At 42.3% G+C, this 23,616-nt stretch overlaps 1 protein-coding gene and 1 long non-coding RNA gene across 4 annotated transcripts in view; one reads left to right on the forward strand and one right to left on the reverse strand.

The window, feature by feature from the left end:
• ZFHX3 (zinc finger homeobox 3) overlaps positions 1–23,616 on the forward strand; it is a 701,029-nt gene that overhangs the window by 338,799 nt on the left and 338,614 nt on the right. For all 3 annotated transcript variants that reach the window (XM_049864644.1, XM_049864650.1, XM_049864646.1), the window contains one exon: positions 93–172. The gene's annotated coding sequence lies outside the window, so the exon portion shown is untranslated. The remainder of the gene's footprint in view (positions 1–92; positions 173–23,616) is intronic.
• On the reverse strand, positions 16,229–20,691 carry LOC126065019 (uncharacterized). Its single transcript, XR_007514708.1, has 3 exons — positions 20,578–20,691; positions 19,859–19,962; positions 16,229–16,284 (listed from the first exon to the last, which is right to left on the reverse strand). It is a non-coding gene; the product is annotated as an uncharacterized LOC126065019 (long non-coding RNA).

Consider the following 23,616-nt stretch of genomic DNA (forward strand, 5'->3'; position numbering starts at 1 on the left):
AAAGGGTCAGCTCGCTTATTAACCGCTTGGCCCACTAAAGGTTCCCCGAACGTCCCCTCAATGATGTTTTTGTCCTTTCTTCTCTTTTTTAGCTTGGAAACTATAACTTACAGCCTCCAGAAGTCTAGCCCAGCGCAATTGAATGGTGTCCAGCTTTACCGGAATCAGAGAGGTGAGTCCTAGCCTTCTTGTTTCTCAGTGAAAGAAAATGTTATACCAGGTGAGTTAATGGAATCAAAAAAGACTAACCAGCCAGACAAGTAAGCCAAACAAAGCCAAACAGTTCAAAGAAAATTGCAGTGTTACTAGACACCTCTGCATTATGCCATAAGGTTTCAGGGAAGAGGCAAGCGGGCTTTTCTGTGTGCGTCTTCAGCTATATTACCGTACTTAGAAAAGGGAGTTAGCGGCAGTACAGCAGCATTTACCTGCCCTGTGCATTTCTTGGTGAAGCACTCTTTACAAGTTTGCCTTATTCTCTAGCCTGGTATGTTCTCTTCTCGGTGTCTGTTCCTGCCTCATTTTCTGGCATCACATTTTCCTTAAAAATAGGCTATGAGTGCTATTTCTAACCTCTGTCAAGGGATCTGTCCAGCCAGACTCCCACGGGATGTAGAAATGAGCTTAAAACCAATCTTGGAGAAGAAAGGAAAGGGTTGGCTTATTCCCAGACCCAGTTTTTAAACAAATCTGCTGCTGTGTCAAGTAAGATGTTTGAGGCCCCTCACTAGAAGACGAATTACAATGCTTCTCTTTAAACACTACCTGAAATCCCACCCCAAAAAAGAAACCAAATAGTATTTGATAGAATCATGGTGGCCTGGTAGTTAGGAGCAGTTTTGGAGTCAGTCCCACCCCCACCACTTAATTTATTTGTGAATTTGGGCAAGTTACTGGACCTTTCTGACCTTTAACTTCTCCATCCATAAAATGGGTATGATGATAATATCTACCTCACAGGGATATTATGAGGATCAAACAGGCCGATGCATTAAAAAAAAAAAAAATACTTAGTATTGTACCTGCCACAGAGTAATCACTCAACCAGTGGTAGCTATCAGCTTTATCATTTTACTACCATACTAACAACCAGCAGAGCAATGTTCCAATTTACTATGGGCTTTGTGGCACTGACTTATCACACACACACCCACCCTCACGGATTCATTAACATAACTGGTTTTAGAAAGCTCACTTCTTTACAAGGCTACTGTTTATGAGGATTTTCCCTGTACAGGAAGAGGGTCCGCCCTGCCAATGTGGGGAAAAATAGATTACAAGGGCCTCACTGATGGAATATAATCCCCACTCTGTACTCACTGGTAACTAGCCATGATTGTATTTCAAAGGTAACGGTTCATCTCCACTGCGAGTATTGGCAAGCAGTCCATAAATAGGGCCTAATGTGATCCGACAGGCCTGATTTCTCTAGATATATATTAAAACAACATGCCCAGCACTGATGGCTCAAAGGTCTTGACCTTTAACAAGGACTTATGACGTAAGTCAACCTGCCCAGGAGAGCTAGCAGGGCAGAAGGCCAGAGGGACAAGGTCATCGGCTAATGAAGTGGTCAGCATTGAGTTTCTGTCACTCGGCTGGTTAAGAGGAAACTGAGAGGGAAGTAAAAGAAAATGGGAACATTTAAGGAACAAAGGGAAGGACCACATTTGAGCTAATGCTCAAAGGTGAACTGATATTGTCAGAGCGCCAGGTGACAGAAGGCAGTGTATCAGTGCCTTCGTTATGGCCTTGTTCAATTTTACCTTCTGAATATGAGCTGGTTGAAAGAGTGTTTGGAAGAAGTTAACTCTGTCTAAATCTCAAATTATGGTGAAAATGAGCAGGTAGTAAACAAGCTTATTCTTTTGTTCAAATCCACTCCAGACACATAATGTGGAAAGTGGTCAAGTGCGTTGGCTCTCCCTTTGCCCTGGGAAAACTACTTGCTGAGATTTAGAAACACACTGGAAAACTGGGATGATAAAGATGCCTACCTTGAAGAGTGGTTGGTAGGATTAGATGAAAAAATTCATGTAAAGGGCTTAGTAACACAGTGCCTGCAACAAAGTGAGCACTCCGATGTTAGCAATTATTATGCTATTTCGTGTGCTCTAACAATCTTAGAAAGTGTTGTTTTTGTTGATGGATAGTACGTTGTATGTTGTGGATAGCACATTGTATGTTGTAGTCAGACTTAGTTCTACAAATTTTCATAGTAATTAGAAATTGGCAATTTCTAATGCTTCGTATTGGTGGAACACTTCGAACATTTTAGCCATTTACCCAGAAACATTTATTGAAAATACTGTGTGCTGAATGATGTGCTAGGGCCTGGGAATGTCATTGTATTGAATCAGGGAGACAGAAACATCAACATTTAGAGCATAAGTGGTAGTATATTACAGGAATGTGGTATGGGATGAGAGCAACCAAGTCTTCTTCAGAAGGTCAGGGAGAAGTCAAAAAGGCTTTCATATCTGTTATATCACTTGATCCTGCAAATGATCCCTTGGGGCAGGAAAGGCAGATGTTGCTTTCCCTGTTCATTTTTTGTATAAAAAGGTTGAGACCCAGTTAGGTTATCACTTGCCTTTGTTTTCAGCAGTTACTTGTAGAACCGACACTGTTATCCCAACCTGTAGACTTCTCAGCAGCATGAGCATAAATTGTGACCATTGATGGCCGTCTTAAGTCTAAAAACGATTCTTTTTACTGGCCCTTTCATCATAGCCAGATTATGAGCCAACTCTTGAGCCACCCAAGGCACAAAGTGTCAGAGGGTTTCTGTTCCATTTCCTGAGCCATTAAAAAGACGATTTCAATCCTTCTCCACCTTATTTCTAAAAGTGAAGCAGTATGGTTTAGCAGAAGAAGCCCTGGCTGGAAAGGTCAGGGCCCAATACACTGGTCTCACACCACCATGGTTTCACTTGAATGCCATAGCCACCTGATGTCTCAGCTCCCCAGATAAAGAAAGTTTTCTTCATATTCCCTGCCTGATTGAGGCATGGAAGCTGATATGAGGATGACTAAAAGCATTGATCTTAGGAAGCGCTTTCAGTATTTAGTGGCAAGCGTAAAGTTCCAGTGGAAAAGATAATCAAGGTAGACTGCAGTAGCTTGGTAGTAGAGTTGGAGCATCACTAAGGCAACCAATTCCTTATTACTGTCATGTCATGACCCAGCCAACCCTTCTTCCCAAGGTTCGGATCCTTGGGTCTTTTTTGAGTTTGGAGATGGGCAGATCAGCACAACTATTTACATACTATTAACCAAGGTTTCTCTGTTTGTTCTTTCTTTCAAAAATGAACCTAACTTTAAGCTTTTTTCTTGTTAAAAACATAATATATAATATCTCAAAAAATGCAATTTACAAAAGTGTGAAGAAAATTAAAATCACCGCAAATTTCAACACCCACCCAACACAAACATTTTAACCTCAACTATATCATATCAGATGTCATATATATTTATTTATTTGTGTGTTATTTTATGTAAGTGATATCATATTAAACATGCTATCCACGATATACCATGTCAGTGAATTTGTAGATTTACATAGTCTTTTTCAATGGCTTCATTGCATCCCATCGTTTGGTGGTACCATCATTTATTTAACTAATCTGCTACCAATGGGCAGTAATGTTATTATAAACAGTGCTCTAATAAACATCTTTGTGCTTTGTGAATCTTACCAGTTGTCTCCTTAAGATAAATTCTTACAAGTGAAATTGCTGGTGAAGTTGTCCCCTTCAGCCAAGCTTTAAGAGATCCACATGGAGTAGTAAGGAAATAAAAGGACAATGACCAGCCAAACTGAACAGTCCCACCAACCCTGGTGACTTCTAACAATTGTAGGAGCCATTACCCCTTAAACTATGGGGAGTTTGGGGTGAGAGAAGGTGAATCTACACATCCCTGGGACTAAGCATCATGACATGAGTTACTAGAGTTAGATGCTTGTTTTCTTTTACTCTCCACCTGCCACCCTTCTTGTCCTGGCCTTTGGAGCCATTGCACACTTTACAGCTCACTCTGCAGCCAGTGGAGCCACACTTCATCCCTGAACCTTTAACCAGCAGCCAGTGGATTCTGTCTTCTGTTGGGTTTTCTTCCTGGTTGATTTCCTCCATATGGGGCCCAAAAGTTGATTAAGTTCTTTAAGTAAAAGTAGGCACTGGGGCCAGCCAAGCAGTGAGTCCAGTTGGGTGATTACACTGCTATGTTTTAATTTGCCTTTGGACAAATTCTTATAAGCTTTCATGAGAAAATCTCCCACTAGGTTTAGTCATTTAATTTAAGAACAGTTGGGAGAGGAAGATGAACTAAGATGACAGATGGAGGAATGCAGATGTACGTCTTAGGGGGACTCAGAAGCACTCTGAGGATTTAACATCCAGGGAAGCACAGTGTCAGCCTCAATTGCTTGTGTTTGTGGACTCAAGAAATTTTCATTCTCTGGGGTTCAAAGGAACCACTAAAATACAAGGATCTTCTCTGATGACCAGCAGGTTTCATTATTTTCTCCTGTCTGTAAAATCATAACGAGGTCAACTAAAGAATCAGATACCACTCCCCCCTCCCCACACACACCCCTGAAGTCCAGCAAACAATAAAAAAATTTTGAGTAGCTTTGTAGGAAGACAAAACAGAACAAAAAAAAAATAATAGCAAGGTTGGTGTTAGAGAGAAGTTCTAGTCACATTGCCACAAAGATATCTTTTTTTTTAAATTCCGTCCTCACTCTGCTTTCCTTCAAACAGATTTTCTGGATATCCTAATTTGGCATTTTATAATTCAACATCTATTTTTTTTTAGGACCATAGTTATTATTTTAATTATAATTTAAAGCTTCCCAATATACTCAGAGGTCACAGGGCACTCAAAAGAAATAAATAAAAACAACTTGCCATTTTAAAAAGCAGTGTGTTTATTTGGAAGTCCCACAAGCCACTCAACCAAGACATCATAAAACCTTCAAATAAACTACAACAGAAGCAAAATAAGTTGTCCGTTCTTAATCTCCTTAGAAGGCAAGCAGGAGAACATTGCAGCCAGCTGAATGCTGGCCTGAGGAGCCTCAGGATGATTTTATTACCGGGAGCCCAAGTGTATGTCTTGACAATCACACTTCCTATTGCAATCTGCATAGCTAGCAATTGTTTTAGGGTTACAATTCCTGAGCCTGGTGAAATTTTAGTCAATAAGAGACCAGTCTAGCAACAAATTTGATGAAGAAAAGGGGGGGGGGGAGGGGGATGCTAGAGGCCGGGAAATTCCAACCTACTGTTTTTTTGTATAGTTCATCCAGTTGACTTTGATGGCCTGTCTCCAGTTTAGGTGTCTGTAAAGCAAATCCAGGTCTCGTTAGCTCTGATATTTTAAAATATAGAATTGCTGAAATATCAAAGTCTAGTGATTTTACATTTGGAAGGCAAAAGAAATTTCAAAACAGCTCTGTAATTTTCCCACATGTGAGTTTCTGTAACAGAAAACAGTAAAATCATTTTCAAACCGTTTCCTACTAGTATTCTCCATGTAATCAGAGCTGTTATGGCTTGTTAAGCAACAGAATTATCTAGTGGGCAGGAGGTTTATGATGCTCCAAAGACCTTCTAGCTACACTAGTATGCAAAACGGTAAGTATAGAATCCATTGAACAAACACAGTCAGAATTCCCAGGAAGTATCTATTCCCTCCACCCTGAGGCTTGTCTTAAAGAGTTTAGGGTGACTCTCTTTGGGATCCAAAGAGCTGGACTATCTGATTCAGGTCACTCCATGTTCTAAGAGCAAGGCAGAGAGTGATGTTCTCAGGGTGTCAAAGAATGAGCTCCCAGAGAACTTTGTCCTGACTGTGGAAGAAATAAGACAAAAAAGAGAAAGTAGTTAGTTAGTTAATTAGTCAGTTAGTCGATCCCTATGGTGGCAAACTGAAATAGCTCACAGGCTAAGCAAAGAATATAAATAAGTGAAGTGCGACTAGTATAAGGCAATAGGGAGAGGTGGGGACTTTGGAAAACGCATGCAGCAGCCTAAGGGGCAGCTGCTACTCAACTCCAGCTGATGGATTCCTGGCCCAAAATAACCAGAACTTTCAATTTATCAAGATAAGCTGAAAATATTGATGTTCCATGTGAGTTATCTCAAATTTTAAATGTTGCCAAACAATTTGATCCAAACATCCACACAACATACAGACTAAACAGAAGAATTCTACATGCCACATTCAGCCCCTGGGTCATAAAGTTTGCAACCTCTAAGAAAGAAAAGTAAATGGGGGAATGAAAAATAGCGATAAACTGTAAAGCATGAGCTGGGTAATTTACATTCAAGAGTTCTATTACTGTCTTTATATAGTGGGAAAGTCTCAAGTCTTTGTACTAATTCCCATCTATAAATGGAAATATGTATTTTTCTCTCTCATTTGACCAATGTCTTGGAGCCTAAAATAACTTTTATTTTGCTCCGTTCTTTCTGCTTCTCTTTGTTTTTTTTGTTTGTTTGTTTAGGCTTTGTGAGTATTGGGGCTGGTGAATCAACTCTGCGTATACTGAGCTAGGCAAATGCTTATGGTCTCTTAGCCTTCTGAGATGGGGATGGATAGATGCACAGCAATATAGAAGGTGGAAAGGTACATTGAGCCTATATTTGCAAGATTGCTTAGATAAACTACAGTATGAAACCACCTATGTATCTATGCTTATAGTTATTTAAGGATATTATTCCTATAGTGCCCTGGCATTTCTTACTAAAAATATTGATATTTAGAGAGTGTATCAGTTAGCCTTTACTAAGTAATGCTGCAATAACAAACAATCCTCAAGTCTCAGTGGCTTACAACAAAGATAGATTTTTCACTCACAGGTTGGTTGCATCTTTCTTCCATTTTGTTTATGCTGAGATTTGGGCAAAGGGCACAACCCCTCCCTGGCTTCATATTATTTCATGCTAGATGGGATAAGAGAAGCCACACAATGGCTTTTAAAACTTATGCTCAGAAGTAGCATACATCACACTCACATGCTATTGGCCAGAGCAAGTCAGATGGCCAAAACTGACGAGTCAAGAACAGTATAATCCTCTCACAGGGAGAGGTGATATTTGGGAATAATAAGACAGTCCCCCTCCCAGGGCACTGCCTCAGGGACTTTAAAAGAGAAAAATAAGAGGGAAGTTTCCCGGCAGCTACTACTGGAGAAACAAAACTAACACTCAGATACAATTCTGACCTCGATAGTACTATTGAAGTAATATGAGAGGTGAATGGTTAAGAGCATGGTATCTGGAGTCAGACTTTCTAGGCTCAAGTCCTAGCTCTACCACTTAGTTGTATAACCTTGGGTATGTCACTTAACCCTTTTGTGCCTCAGTTTCCTCATATAAGCACACCTATCTCATAGGACTGTTTGACACAAAATAAGGGTTGACTATTTTTTTTTATAACTACAAGCTGAAAGAACTGAAGAAAAAATTCAAGACTCAAGTTGCAATAATGAAGGATTTTACGGGGAAAATATTAAATGACACAGGAAGCATCAAAAGAAGATGGAAGGACTACATAGATTCATTATACCAAGAAAAGCTAGTCGATGTTCAACCATTTCAAGAGGTGGCATATGATCAGGAACCAATAGTATTGAAGGAAGAAGTCCAAGCTGCTCTGAAGGCATTGGTGAAAAACAAGGCTCCAAGAATCGATGGACTATCAGTTGAGATGTTTCAACAAACAGATGCAGCGCTGGAGGTGCTCACTAGTCTATGCCAGGAAATATGGAAGACAGCTTCCTGACCAAATGACTGGAAGAGATCCATATTTATGCCTATTCCCAAGACAGGTGATCCAACTGAATGTGGAAATTATAGAACAATATCGTTAATATCACACACAAGCAAAATTTTGCTGAAGATCATTCAAAAATGGCAGCAGCAGTATATTGACAGGGAACTGCCAGAAATTCAGGCCGGTTTCAGAAGAGGACGTGGAGCCAGGGATATCATTGCTGACGTCAGATGGATCCTGGCTGAAAGCAGAGAATACCAGAAGGATGTTTACCTGTGTTTTATTGACTATACAAAGGCATAGGCAAAGGCGTTCGACTGTGGGGATCATAACAAATTATGGATAACATTGCAAAGAATGGGAATTCCAGAACACTTAATTGTGCTCATGAGGAAACTTGACATAGATCAAGAGGCGGTTGTTCAGACAGAACAAGGGGATACTGATTGGTTTAAAGTAAGGAAAGGTGTGCGTCAGGGTTGTATTCTTTCACCATAGCTATTCAACTTGTATGCTGAGCAAATAATCCAAGAAGCTGGACTATAGGAAGAAGAACGGGGCATCTGGATTGGAGGAAGACTCATTAACAACCTGGGTTATGCAGGTGACACAACCTTGCTTGCTGAAAGTGAAGAGGACTTGAAGCACTTACTAATGAAGATTAAAGACCACAGCCTTCAGTATGGATTACACCTCAACATAAAGAAAACAAAAATCCTCACAACTGGACCAATGAGCAACATCATGATAAATGGAGAAAAGATTGAAGTTGTCAAGGATTTCATTTTCCTTGGATCCACAGTCAACAGCCATGGAAGCAGCAGTCAGGAAATCAAAAGACGCATTGCACTGGGTAAATCTGCTGCAAAGGACCTCTTTAAAGTGTTGAAGAGCGAAGGTGTCACCTTGAAGACTAAGGTGTGCCTGACCCAAGCCATGGTATTTTCAATCGCATGATATGCATGTGAAAGCTGGACAATGAAATGAATAATGAAGACTGAAGAAGAATTGAAGCCTTTGAATTGTGGTGTTGGCAAAGAATATTGAATATACCATGGACTGCCAAAAGAACAGACAAATCTGTCTTAGAAGAAGTACAACCAGAATGCTCCTTAGAGGCAAGGATGGCGAGACCGCATCTTACACACTTTGGACATGTTGTCAGGAGGGATCAGTCCCTGGAGAAGGACATCATGCTTGGCAGAGTACAGGGTCAGCGGAAAATAGGAAGACCCTCAACGAGGTGGATTGGCACAGTGGCTGCAACAATGAGCTCAAGCGTAGCAGCAACTGTGAGGATGGCTTAGGACCGGGCAGTGTTTCTTTCTGTTGTGCATAGGGTTGCTATGCGTTGGAACCAACTCGACAGCACCTAACAACAGCAACATAGCTACAGTGATGATGATTGGAAAGCCAACAATCCAAATGCATCTCAGCCACCCTTCTCAGGAGGACCAAAAACCCCTCTGTTATAGCTGGATTACTCTAGGCCTTTTCAGCTTTAAGAATGCCATATTAAAATGCAGGTACTTCTGGACAATGAATAAGGAAGACCGAAGAAGAATTGATGCCTTTGAATTATGGAATATTAACTATATCGTAGACTGCCAAAAGAACAAAAAATCTGTCTTGGAAGAATTACTGCCAGAATACTTCTTAGAAGCGAGGATAGAGAGACTTGATCCCATGTACTTTGGACATGTTATCAGGAGGGACCAGTCCTTGGAGAAGGACATCATGTTCGGTAAAGTAGAGGGTCAGCAAAAGAGATGAAGACCCTCAACAAGATGGATTGACACAGTGGCTGCAACAACGGGCTCAAGCATAGCAATGATTGTGAGGATGGCACAGGACCAGGCAGTGTTTTGTTCTGTTGTACATAGGGTTGCTATGAGGAGTCAGAACCAACTTGACAGCACCTAAGAACAACAACTTCTGAGACAGTTAAAACCTTAAGTTCTTGTCAACTAATATCTTGCTGGGGATTACCTTGAGAGCACGTTCCAGCAGGATGGGATCTAGGAGAGGGTCATGGAGACAGGAGACAGAGAAAATAGAAGTTGGGGTCTCCCAAAATAAACTTTCCACACTTAATGGTTTTACCGAGAGCTGCTCTGACCAGACCAGGGGTTCTCATCCTGGAATACACATTAGAATTCCCAGAGGATGCCCAGGCCATGTCCCAGACCAATGGTATCAAAATCCCTGTGGGTAGGTTGCAGGACTCTACTTTTTAAAGCTCTCCCAGTGATCCCTATGTACAACCAAGTTAGATCAGCACTGGAGCAGCCTACCTTCCACTTAGAGCACTTGATTGCCTTCTTCTTTTCCTTCAGTTTACTTCACTGTGCATCTGCATTAACCCCTGTTTCTCCATGATGATTCAACTGAAATGACCAGTAAAGAAACACTTACTGACAAAGAAGAAGGGAAGATATGGCCAAAGTCAAGCATTTGTCTTTCTCTTCCTCCTGATTGATCACTTTATACAATAATAAAACTTCTAAAAGGCTGAACCTGAACTGAGGCTGTGACTATGACACAATTAATCAAACTCTTGAAGAATCATGTTACATTATATGGTTCAAGCATTGATCTACTTCACTAAAAATTGGCCTAAAATACAACCTAGACACAGGATATTGGCTCTGTAAGAAATGGCCAAGATGCTGTCAATTGCCCTGTGACTCTGCAATATGTGGCCCTGCAGCAGGTCAGACCATAAAGCAGGATGAATCCCAACACATCAGAGAGGACGTCAGCCAGTCAGTCCCCAACTTGCCCCAAATTGCTAAGAGTGAGAGAACATAGAAGAGAGGACTGATTATGGGGTGCTTCTCAAACCTACTATCATTGAACCTAGATAACAATAATACTGTTCATCGACAAGGCTCCCAGTCTACTTACCTGTTCTTGAATTGGTTAGGAGCAGTGCCTAGATCCCTGGCACAATAAGCTCTCCACCTCAGAAGCACATTTTTGGGGTCCTCTCTAAATCTAAAGTTTATAGTACTATAAATATAGAATATACATTTTTATATGAATGTATATTCATATATTTTGAGGCTCTGTTGTTAGATGCCATATATATTTATATTGTCATATCTTCTTAATGAGTTGACTTTTTTATTATTATATGTCCTTTGTCTCTTATAAGTTTTTTACTTAAAGTCTTTTTTTTTTTCTGTTAAGTTTTTTTTAGTCTTTTTTTTTTTTTTTTCCTGATATTAGTTTAAGCTACCCTTTATTGGCATCAACCCAATAACAATATCTGGTATCTCCGTACGGTGCCTTCCGGTTAGCCAAGCACTTAAAAATCCCGGCTCTCATTTGGGCCCCACAAGAGCCCCAAGGGTGAGTCCAGCCAGGATTTATTGTTCCCATTTTATAGAAGAGGAAACTTGCTGCAGAAGTGATTTGAGTTGCCCAGGATCATAGAACTCATGGTAGAACAGGAACACCTGGTTTTAAGACTTGGATCCCTAGGCTTTTGGCAACTCCCTGCTCCAGGCAACATGCGAGACCAGAAAGGAAATCAGATCTTGCACTGGCCCTAAGCAAAATCGCATCATGGGCAAAGAAACTTTGATGGTTTTCTTCCCCACTTTGTCAGCCTTCCCTTCTCCAGGTGTTCCTCCTTCCCTGTGCCTTCCCATTGCTTCAGCCCACACTTTCACCTAGCATCTCAGACTCTGTGGAAGTCTCTCTCTTGCTCCCCCATTGATACTGCCCTGGTCTTAGCTGCCCAGCAGAAAGAATCAGACAGATGTGTCCTCAGAGCCCAGCTCACCTGTGTGCGACCTGGCTGTGTGACCTTTGGCAATTTACGTTATACTTTTGAGTTTCCTCCTCTGTAAAACAGGATTATTACTAGAACCTACTTCTTAGGGCTGTATGGGGCATTATATGCGTCACGTATGTAACACACTCTAGACCTTGTCTAGTGTTTACTAGACACTCAAAAATGGAAGCTGTTTTAAAAAGCATTTATATTTAGGTAATAATTATATATAAGAGGCATAATAGCTTACATATTTCTGGACCTACTGCATTGTTCTAAGTACTTTTTATGTATTTTTTTCACTGAATTCTTATGACAGGCCAATGAAGCAGGTGTTATTATTACCTCACTTTACAGGTGACTGGAGCCCTGGTGGTGCAGTGGTTAAGAGCTTGGCTGCTAACCGAAAAGTTGGCAGTTCGAATCCACCAGGTGCTCCTTGGAAACCCTCTGGGGCAGTTCTACTCTGTCCTATAGGGTCACTACGAGTCAGAATCAGCTCGACAGCAACAAGTTTACAGGTGAAGAAACTGAGACAGAGAGAGGTTAAATAGAGCCAGCAAGGGGTAGAACTTGGATTTGAGCCTAGGTGGTCTTAACTCCAGAGCCAGCACTCTTAGCTTAGGCATGAAGCTATAATGCCTTCATTTGGAGAGAGTGGATAACAAACTTTTAACATTGCTTCATGCTTTTTCACTTTTAAGTAAGAATATCTTTGAGTAAAACAAATAGCTTAGAACTGCCCCAGAGGGTTCCCAAGGAGGAGCTGGTGAATTCAAACTGCTGACCTTTTGGTTAGCAGCTGAGCTCTTAACCACTGCGCCACCAGGGCTCCAGCTTATGCCTATAGTACTTACATGAAAAAGACAGAATCTGCAGTGGTGGGATACAAGGCATCAGAGCAAGGAGGACAGATAACCCATAGGAAGGAGGACTTTCTAGGCGTTGCTAAAATTACACTAAGAATACACTTTTTAAATTGGGGGAAGGAATCACAAAAAAAACGTGAACAGCAATAGTTTGTGTGGAATCCGACTGGGCTAGGGTGAAGGTGGCAGGATTTTTACTTTTCGTTTTGTGCTTTTCTGGTGTATTTGAATTTTCAAACCCAGCTCTGCAAGATGGTTTTGTTTATACCAACAGGATTTATCGAAACTAAAATGAAACTATCATTTTAGTTTATTTATTTTCCTCACTTCATTAAAAATTAATCAGTCTTTTTTTTTAATTATGCCACAATATTTTTATCCACTGCTTCCTCCCCTTTGATGTCGCGCTCCTTGCCCTCAAGTTGCTTATCGTCTTAATGTGGAGAAATGACCCAGCAGACGAAAGGGTTGGCACGTACAGCAAGATGGGATATAATTAAGTGCCCAAGAACGCAGAGCCGTCTCTTGAGACTGTAGGAGTGCAGCTCTCTTCCCAAACATGGTATTTTCCCTGATGTTTTTTTCCCCCACCAGAAATTTTCCACTTTAATTATGTGGGTTAGGTTAGAGGAGTTCACCTTGGGAACTTTAAATGCGCAAACAGCTAATCCCTTCCATAAGACACATTTCTGGGAAAGCCCAAAGATAAATGTTTACAGCCTATGCTGGGATAATACAATCCAGTGAAATTCAGCATGATTTAAGCATTATGTGCCCATGCCCTAAGAAACAATTTAGGGAGAGCTCTAGCCACTACGTTCTGCAATTCTGACCTTGGTTCTCACAAGCAGTGGAATCGCTGACAATGCTCATAGGTTAGGTTTTTTCCCCCCTTTCCCTGTTTTTGCCTTATATAGGAGGAGAATGGTAATTAGAACCATACTTAAAATGTTAAATCTACTACCTAAAGGAATGAAGTTTATTAAAGTTTGCTAAGCATTAAGTACAGAAACTCAAAATAGCCTGAGCACACTCCCCAAATATTGGTTGTGAAGAGCTTGAGCATAGAGACTGGTATGTGCGTGGGCACACACACACACACACACTCACACATCAATACATTGATGTATAAATAAATAATATACAATTCTCAAATAGCTAGCATTTGACAAGCAGAGAACAAACACGACCCCCTAATTAAGGTACTTAGAAGGATTGTTACTCAGCAAAATTTTGAAATGGTCTCATTAGGCCTCAGAGAAAATACGGACCAATACTACATATTACTTTACCTCTCTGAGCCTCAATTTTCTCATCAGTCAAATGGAGTCAGTGATATCCAATATGGAAGGTTGTGGGGAAAGTTGAAGGAGATACCCAGCACTATGCCCCACACAAAGTAAGCAGGTGCTTAGTCAGTGTAAAGTGCCCTTTTTCATAGGGGATTGAATTGATGAGAGATAAGGGCTCTTCCTCCTCCCCACAGGCCTGGATGGAATCTATAGATCAGTCCAGGTAAATTCCAAGAGTGATCAAGGAGTATTCAGTCAGCATCCTTCTCTCCCACACCTAAGGTCTTAAGGAAAGGACAGCATAGCATAGTGGCTACAAGCTCAGTTATGGGTCCAAATACCAGCTTTGGACCTTAGACAATACATGTCAGCATCCTGAGGGGTATTGTGAAGAAAGGACTATTACGGTGAATGACACATGCTTAGCATGCAGCAAGTTTTTGACTGCAGTTGGCCACTCAGCCCTCCAAGGACTCCTCACAGAGGAACCTGCCTAGGGGTCCAGATACCCTGCAAGCTTGAAGTGAGGCTGAGCTGCCTTTCAGGAGAACCTAGACTCACTGGGGAATCCCAGGGTAGTGCAAACAGCTAACGTGCTCAGCTGCTAACTGAAAGGTTGGAAGTTCTAGTCTACCCAGAGGCACCTCTGAAGAAAGGACTGGCAATTTACTTCTGAAAAAAAAAAAATCAGCCATTGAAAATCCTATGGAGCATAGTTCTACTCTGACACGAATGGGATCACCATGAGTTGGAGTCCACTCAAGGGCAACTGGTAGACTCACTGGGAAAATTTACCAGTGCAGTGAGAGATGGTACTGCTCCCCACATTCTGCCCATTTGTCTAGTTAGGGTCCCCTTCATTCAGTGCTTTCTGAGGACTTGGTATGTTGGGCAGTCCAGGGGTGTCTTGAAAAGCAGTGTAGGCAAGGTGTGGTTTCATCATGCTTAGAAAGCAGGACCTTCCTTATGCATTTGTTTCCAAAGTTCCTTGAAGAATTCCTTCAAGGATTTCTCAGAGTATGCTGCCTAGTGCACAGTTGATGCTCAGTAAGTATTGGTTGAATTAATCATAATAAATGTTACCATTTATTGAGCTGCTATTAGGTGCCAGGCACCATACTTCAGTAAAGTCTTAACTTTTTATTTCATTTTGACTCCATAAATGAGAGGGAGGCATTAGAGTTTAAAAGATAAGAAAACAGGCTTTGGAATCGTAGTTTGAACTAGCCCTCCATCCTTCATTCTCTGAGCCTTGGTTTCCTTATCTGCAAAATGAACATAATACAGTAAAACCTGCAAAAACAGGAACCTGGATAAGGCAGAAACCTATCAGAGAAGCAAAACTCATATACTTTCCACTAACACAGAGTGATAGAAAAGTGGTACGACTGAACCGTCAAAGGCAGAAAACTTGTGAGACCTGGAAAAACAAGGCAGCCCTGTCAAGTTCCAGCTCTCACAGATTTCACAGTATAATATCTACATCCTGCGAAGATTAAAAGCGCACACACACACAATCACCTAGCAGTGTCTCATACCTAGTACATGCTGAAAAAAAAAAAAAAGAATATATTATTATAATAGCCCAGTGAAAAACTCCTTAGAACAATATCCTCTATGAAAGTTCATTTAGCCTCTTCCTTCTTTGCATCACAAATGATGAGTAGCAAATTTATCTGGAGCCTCAGGAATAACTAGGATTTGGTGGCCAAGTGGAAAAGGACATTCCAGACAGTCTGAAACCTTAGAGAAGCTTGTAAAGTTGGGGGGCGGAGGACGGGGAGTGGATAAAAATGGTAAAAGGCAAAAAGAAATAGTAGCCACGTTTTTCCTCCTCCTCTCACATAGAGGGCTTGAGTGTGAGCCAGCTGGCGAATTTGTTTCCAAGTCTATCCTAGGAGAACCGTCATTTATTAAGCACCTAAGCTAAGAGCCAGTATAGGAAAATGGTTAAGAAAAGGGCTCTGGAGTTAGTCTGCCTGGGCTTGAATTCCTGCCTGTTGTTTTATAAGCTGTGCGACCGTGGGTAAGTCTTTTAACCTCTCTAAGCTTCAATTCTACAAAATGAGGTTAATAATAGATCCTCTACAGGGTTACTTTGAAGAGTAAACAAGTTAATACATGCAGAGCCTGTAACACGCCTGGCACCTTGTCAGCATTCCGTATGTGGTAGTTTGTGTTACTATTGTTCTTCATATACATAAACAAAGACTAGAGCTGTCATAACAAAATTACCACAAAGTAGGCTGGCTTTAAAGAACCAAAATTTATTTTGTCACAGATCTGGAGGTTAGAAGTCCAAATCAGGGTATAAGCCATGTTAATTTCTTCTGAGTGTTTTGAGAGAGGAAGTGTTCCATGCCCCTCTCTTAGTTTCTGGTGGCTGCCAGCAATCCTTGGCCTCCTTTGCTGCTGATGGATGCCTCTGCCTCTGTCGTTACAAAGCGTCTGCCTTCTCGCTGTGTGTGACTCCGTTTCTGTGTCTGTTCTTCCCTTTTATAAGACACCACTCAGAAGGGATTAGGAATAGGACCCACCCTGCGCTGGTATGAGTTAACTGAAAATACAAAGAAAACCCCAGATTTCTCAAAAACGGTCATTAGGACTCCAACATATTTTTGAGTGGGGTGGGGGGACATAATTCAGCCCATGACAGTTATATGGAGCAATGGCCAAATCACCCAGCTACTAGCAATAGGTAGAGCCAGGATTCTAAACCCTAATCCCTTTGTATCAGTCAGAAAAGGCTCAGTTTATGCAGCGGTAACAAACAACCCCCAAAGTTCAGTAGTGTGACACAACAAAAGTTTCTTTCTCATTCAAATAATGTCCATTGCAGTTCTGGGCAACTCTTCCCACACTAGCACAGCATTCAGATCGTTTCACTCTGACTCATATCGTTACAAACACGTGTGATCCCAGTAGCAAGCAAAGAACAGAATTGTGTGCCGGCAATTAAATGCTTCCATGTGGAGGGGACACACGTTACTTCTACTCACATTCCATTGGCAAGAACAAGTCAAGTGCCCATACCTAGCTTCAAGAGAGAGAAGTGCAATCCTTCTGAGTACAAAGAGTATAAGAAAACAATTATCAATACGCAGTATTGATGCCTACCATATTCCCCCCCCAAATGAAAAAACCCATTGCCATCAAGTCGATTCCAACTCATAGCGGCACTAGAGTACACCGTTCTGCTTCTCTCCGGGATTGTTAGCCGCTGTCAAGTTTGCTCCGCCTCATGGTAACCTTATGTATAACAGAATGAAGTGTTGCCCTGTCCTGCGGCATCTTCATCATCGTTGGCATGTGTGAGCCCATTGTTGTAGCTACCGTGTAGTTTCCTCCAACTTAGGGGGCTCGTCTTCCAGCACAACGTGGGACAATATTCTTTTGTGATCCACGAGGTTTTCATTAGCTGATTTTTTAAGGCAGATTGCCAGGCCTAGTCTGTCTTGGTCTGGAAGTGCCACTGAAACCTGTCTATCGTGGTTGACCCTGCTGGTATTTGAAATATCAGTGATATAGCTTTCAGCATCATAGCAACCTGCGAGCCACCACAGTCTGACAGACTGACAGCAGGCAGTGGCTCTCTCTGATAGAACCAGCCAACTTTCCACGCAGCAGTTAGTTTCAACACTGCTCCCTCAAGTCCAGTAGAAAGTGTCTGGGTTTTAAGTGAACTAATTAATCAACAAACATTTCACAAGTTATAGCCTGGCCCTTGTCCCTTTCCTGCCTACCAGTCTGTGACTCTCCTCCCGTGCCCCTGGGAGGCTCAGCTGAGCCCACAGCCACCCATCTCTCCATCCAGGGGCTCCCCTACTCCCCCATCCATCACCAGGACCTCCATGATCTCACCTGTCAATGCCCAGCTCTCGTTTGATATCTCAGTTCCGGAACAGAGATGCTCCAGCTGCTACCTGGGAAGGCTCTGGCCCCCAAAATATTTAGTTAGCAGCCATTCCGTTAAGTGGAATTGACTTTTTATCGGCTTTCCTCTGTACGGCTGCCACCAGCGAAGGCTGTTTCCTCCTTCCCTCTTCTCTGCCTGTCAGTCCACTCCACATTCTTATCGGCAGCCTTTAGCTCTGATCAATACTAACCGTTGTGTAACAGCTCACGCACGGCTGCTCTGGTTTGTATCGATCAGACCCTTCTTCCAACAGGTAGTCAGCTATTTGAGGCAATGACTTGAGATAAACACCTACTTTTACTTCGGGCTAATTCATTTCAGGTGGATTTCAAGGAGGCTCCGCACCCCATCTCTGTTAGACAAGCTGAAATAGAGTCAAGACCAACTTCCTGCGTCCTTGAGATACTAGGAGACCTTTTCTCCTCTGCCCTTCTTTCCTTTCCGTTCTATTTTGTAAGTGCCACTTATAAACAAGCCACCAGGACTTGGGACATTGAAAATGCCACTTCAGCAAATGTGTCAGCCATCCGTCGCTCTGTCCTTTTAATGAGATGCATCCGGGACTGCAGGAAACCAAGGGCTGCTGTGGAGGCAGCATTGTCACCGGGCAACCAAGCGTCCTTCCCGCTTCCCCAGAACTAATCTCATAATATCCTGCAAGCCTGGTTCTCTCACCACCTCGGGGGGGCCTGCAGTCTACCCCAACCTTGTTTCAGGCTCACAAGTGAATTTGCCCGGAGGTGAGGTTGCAAAACAGGTTGCTATTTTGCAACTGATGTGGTGTTTGGTGGTTAGTACAACTTTATGGCATGTGCATTGTGAGCAGAAAACACACACATCTGGCTGTTGTTTACAACCTGTACACTAAGTGAGACTAAATGGTGTATCTGACACCACCACTCCCCTGTCTCCTGGATCTGAGGCCTACTGTCCTGGTTCTTCAGCTCCCTTGACACAATCTGCTCATCAGTCCCAAAGTCCTGTGGAGCCCTCCCTTGCAGTGCAATTCTAGGGCGTCCTACCTCTGTCTCAGTTGCTTTCCTCCTCATTCAAGCCCTCGTCACTTGGTGCTTGCAGCATTGCAGTATCCTCTAGCTAGTCACCTGGCTTTCCATGCTTCCTACTTTGTTAGTTTCACCTTGCCCACAGATTCATCTCCTGGGGCTCTGCTGTGACTGCCTGTCTCTTCTCTGAAATCCTGAGTGTCTCCTCATCACCTACCAGAATGGAGGCCAAGCTCCTCAGCCTATGACTCTGGCCTTCACAGATCTCCTTCGTAGCTCTCTCTCCAGACTCGTCTCCCTTTGTCCTCCAGCACAAACTCTACTCTCTTGTCTGTCTGGATGATTCACTATGGCCTCTACACGAGTTATGCTTTCTTGCAATGTACCTAGAAGACAGTTGTCATATCCCATGTCTCCTGTGAAATTGATTCAGTTCCTGACTCCACTACTTATTACCTATGTGACTGTGGTTGAGTTATCTAGCTTTTCTCTCCCTCGATTTTTCATCTGTGAAGTGGAAATAATAGTACCGACCACATAAGATGGTTATCATGATTAAACAAACTAACATATATAAGGCATTTAGAATGGACTCTGCACAGAGTAAATTCCCAGTAAATGTTTGCTATTATCATTGTCCTTATTGCTATTCTTTTTCCCACTCCTCTAAGCCACAACCCAAAACCTCCCTCCGTCACGAATATTCTCCAGGTCACCCTAGCAAAAAATACTCATTCTCTGCTCTACCACTCCTCTCCCACAATATAGCCCTTGGTTTACACTGATAATAATAATAATTACAGCAAATAAGTACTGGGTACTAGGTACATGGTCCACCACCCATCTGTCAGTTTGTCCTACTGTGGTGGCTTGTCAGTTGCTATGGTGTTGGAAGCTATGCCACTGGTATTTCACATACCAGTAGGGTCATTCATGGTGAACAGGTTTCAGCAGAGCTTCCAGACTAAGACAGACTAGGAAGAAAAGCCTGGTGATCTATTTCTGAAATTTATTCAGTGACAACCCTATGGATCACAATAGAACATTATCTGATTAACAACCTTCATGAATATGGTACAGGACCAGGCAACATTTCATTCTGTTATACACTGGGTCACCGTAAATTGGAGCCAACTCAATGGCTACTAACAGCAGGTACGTGGCCAGTACTTTTGTACGCATTATCACTTTTGAATTCTTGTACTGGATACCTTCCGTTTGCTCCAGATCCCTTCTTCCTCCACCTTGCTTTTGCCTCAGGAGGTTGGTTTGCCTGTCCGCTGGCTTCTGGTTGTATTTGGCCTACAAGGAGCATCTGCAAGACATAAGGGGAGGAAGAAGTGTGAGGTCAGTTTTATTCCCCCAGCTCATTCCCAGCAGCGCCATTACAGAGTAGCTTCCCCTCTCAACCCAAGAACACAGCTCCTGTCAAGTGGCCCTCTTGACCCAGCCCACTCTGTCTCCAGCTTCTGGTAACCACACCCTCTCCTGGCCTCTTCACACCTTGGGTGTTAACATGGCCCCAGGGCACTGCACTCTCCTTTGTGGTTCTCTTAACCCTGACCACACCTTTGTAAATACAGTAGTCCCAATATAAACTCTCCTCAAATTATCCTAATTCAGGTGCCATTCTAATTGACACTGTTCTCATACAGACCTATGAGGTATGTACTGTCATTGTTACCATCTGGCAGAGGAAGAAAGATGCCCAAGATCACACCAAGCAAAGGGAACCACATCTGCCTAACTCCAAAGCCTACACTCTGAATCACTGTATTATAGTATCTCTCAGACATTAAGTTGTAAGGTGAATATTTCTACATGAATTTTTCCCACCCATTAAAGTATATTAGTTTGCTTTTGTTGCATTCAAAAAACAAAAAAGCTTCAAAACTTAGAGGCTTAAAACAACAATCATTTATTAGCTCACCATTCTAGGGGTTGGTAGTTCAGGCTGGGCCCAGATGAATTGTTCTTCTGCTGGTCTCACCTGGGTTTGCTTATGGGGCTACAGTCAGTTGAAGGAATATCTGAGGACTGGTGATCCCAGATGGTGTTGCTTACATGTCTGGGAGTTGATTGGGAGCCACAGGGGTGACTAGGCCATGTATCTAGCAAGCTAGCCTAGGCTTCTTCACGTGGTAGCTGATTTCTAAAAGCAGCAAAAGAGCATAAGCCCCAGGGTGCAAGCAATTTTCAAGCTTCCGTTTGCATCAGGTTTTCTCATGTCCCATGGATATAACCCTGACTCAAGGGCTAGCAAAATAGATGCCACTTCTTGATGGGAGGAGCTGCAAAGTACTGGGACTTTTGGGGGGGGGGCGGTTCCCAATCTACCACATGAGATACTCCTTTCCGGAAGAGACTATGTCTTGACAGTTTCACATCCTGTATCCTCATAATCCAAGTCAGAAAAGCGATTTGAGCAGGCCTTGTGTTTTAGGGGTCACGGAGTCACCTCTATATAGCTTGGTGAACATTGGACACTATTCCTGCCCATTACCAGGGGGCTGAAAGGGACGTCTATTAAAACTTAGCATGAGGGAGTGGAATTTTTTTTAATTAGACTTCAGGAGAATTTTTAAAAAGAATCATTCTTTTCTTTAGTTGCCTCTCCCTTGTTATAAATTTTAACTCCGCCCAGTGGCATACCACAGCCAAACCAGCTTCTCCTTCCCACCCTTGCACACCACTGTTTTCTTGGCAGTGGTGCTAAGCTCCCATTGCCGCAGAAGGCAAAGGGAAAAGTCTTGCCGCCTCCTGGCCTCACTTCCTCCTTTCTTTCCTGCATCCCTCCGGAGCTGCTCCTTGTCTGTTCACTCTGGCTCTGCATCCATCTGGTGCTTTTCTAGGAGCAGGATGTTAGGAAGAGCTGAAGATTTGCCTATAGGGCTGCCACATACAGCTGCACAGGGTGAGCACTGCATTTGGCAGCCTTAGAGATGTAGCCAGGAGGTTAGACCCCCAGAAAGTTCCAGCCAAGAAAGTTAACCTAAAAAGTAGCTGTAAAGGAAATTATACTTAAAGATACCTCTGAGATTGTGAACTTGATGTGGGAAGCTATTTATTAATTTATTCCACAAGTATTTATTGAGTACCTACTATGTGCAAGGCAGTCAGCACACATGGAAATATAGAGGTAAATAAAACATAATCCTTGCCTTTAAGAAACATACTGTCTAGTGGGGGAGACAGGCACATGAGGAGATAATGTCAATTAATGAAGTAAATGTCACATAAAATTGTGTCATAAGATGTTATGAGGCCACTGTGTCTATCCTGGGTGGTTGGGGAAGGCTTTCTCAAGGAGGTGATATTTAATATGGTCTAGCCAAGAGCTGTCCGATAGAAGTATATTGCCAGCTACGTATGTAATTTTTAAATTCTCCAGCAGCTACATTAAGTAAAAAGAAATAGGTGAAAATAATCTTAATAATATATTTTATACAACCCAATATATTCAAAACATTGTCAATATATGTAGTCACCATGTAGTTAATATAAAAATTATTACTGAGATATTTTATACTCTTTTTATTGTACTAAATATCTGAAATGCAGTGTGTATTTTACACTTATGGCACATCTCTATTTGGGCATCCAATATACTCCTATCAAAGCAATAAAGTGTGTTTAATGGAAGCATATTTTATATGCCTTCACTTTTACAATTTTAATTAAAAAACTGTTTAAATTAACTTGAAAACTCATCTCCCCAGTTGCACTAGCCACATTTCAAGAACTCAGTAGCCCTATGTGGTTTATAGCTACCATATTGGAAAGCACAGATCTAAAAGGATAAATAGATGTGAGACAAAGAAAGTAAAGGGAATAAGAAATTCTTGGTAGGGGGAAAAAAGTCAGAATTAGCAAAGGCATGTAAAATAGCATGGAGTTTGGAACGCTAAGCATTTTGGCATTACTCTGACATAATGTGCAAGATCAGTGAGGGGAAATGAGCTGAAGGTAGAGGGAGAAGCAAGGGACAGTCATAAAGGGCCCGTTGTTGTTAGGTGCTGCCAAGTCGGTTCCAACTCATAATGACCCTATGCACAACAGAATGAAACAGTGCCTGGTCCTGCGCTATCCTCACAATCATTGCTATGTTTGTGCCCATTGTTGCAGCCACTGTGTCAATCCATCTCCTTGAGGGTCTTCTTTTTCACTGACCCTCTACTTTACCACAAAGGGCCTGAGTGCTCCCCAAAAATCTAGAATCATGTCTTTCGTAAGTTTGTACTTAGTACGGGGGAAATTGAGCACAGAGGGGGCTCTTTGGAATTGGCCCTGGCTGGTAACACTCAAGCCTAATAGGAATGAATCCACCCTCCTGGCTGCCTAGGACAGAAGCTTAGTGAGGCCACAGATGGGATGGGAGAGGTAAAACTTAAGCAAAAAAATGTAGAGGGGATAAAATGTGTGTTTTCTATGTTGCCGCTAACAGGAATCAACAGAAACAGATTTCAATAATAATGGGGCTTACTGGTTCACAGCGGACAGTCTGGAGGTAAGGCAGGCCCCATAACTGGTTGGTCCAAGTGCTGAAAAGTATAATCAAGGGCTCAGAGCCTTTCTTTTACTCCGCTCTGTCATCCACAGTGTTGACATCATCCTAAGGCTTGCTCTCCTTAGAACTGCAGGGGGACTGCCAGCCAATTTGGGAGTCAGATGTTGCCTCATTCATGTTCACTGAGAGTGAGTGTTTCTATCCCATTATTCCAAGCAAGATTCTTAAAATGTACCTGATTGGACCATCCAGAACACAGCCCCACCCCACAGCTCCCACAAACGAATGACAATAGTCAGGGAAATAAGGTGTACTGACTGGCTCAAGCCATTCAGGGCTCACGGCTGGAACAGAATCAGATTACTTTCTCTCAGAGTCCATGGGCTATAGGACAGTGTACGAACCTGAAGTAAAATCTGGATACTATTAACCTGGGAGAAAGGGACAGGGATGCCAGGTAGC

The sequence above is a fragment of the Elephas maximus genome, chromosome 21 (genome assembly GCF_024166365.1).
Source record: "Elephas maximus indicus isolate mEleMax1 chromosome 21, mEleMax1 primary haplotype, whole genome shotgun sequence".
NCBI classification, from domain to species: Eukaryota; Metazoa; Chordata; class Mammalia; order Proboscidea; family Elephantidae; genus Elephas; species Elephas maximus.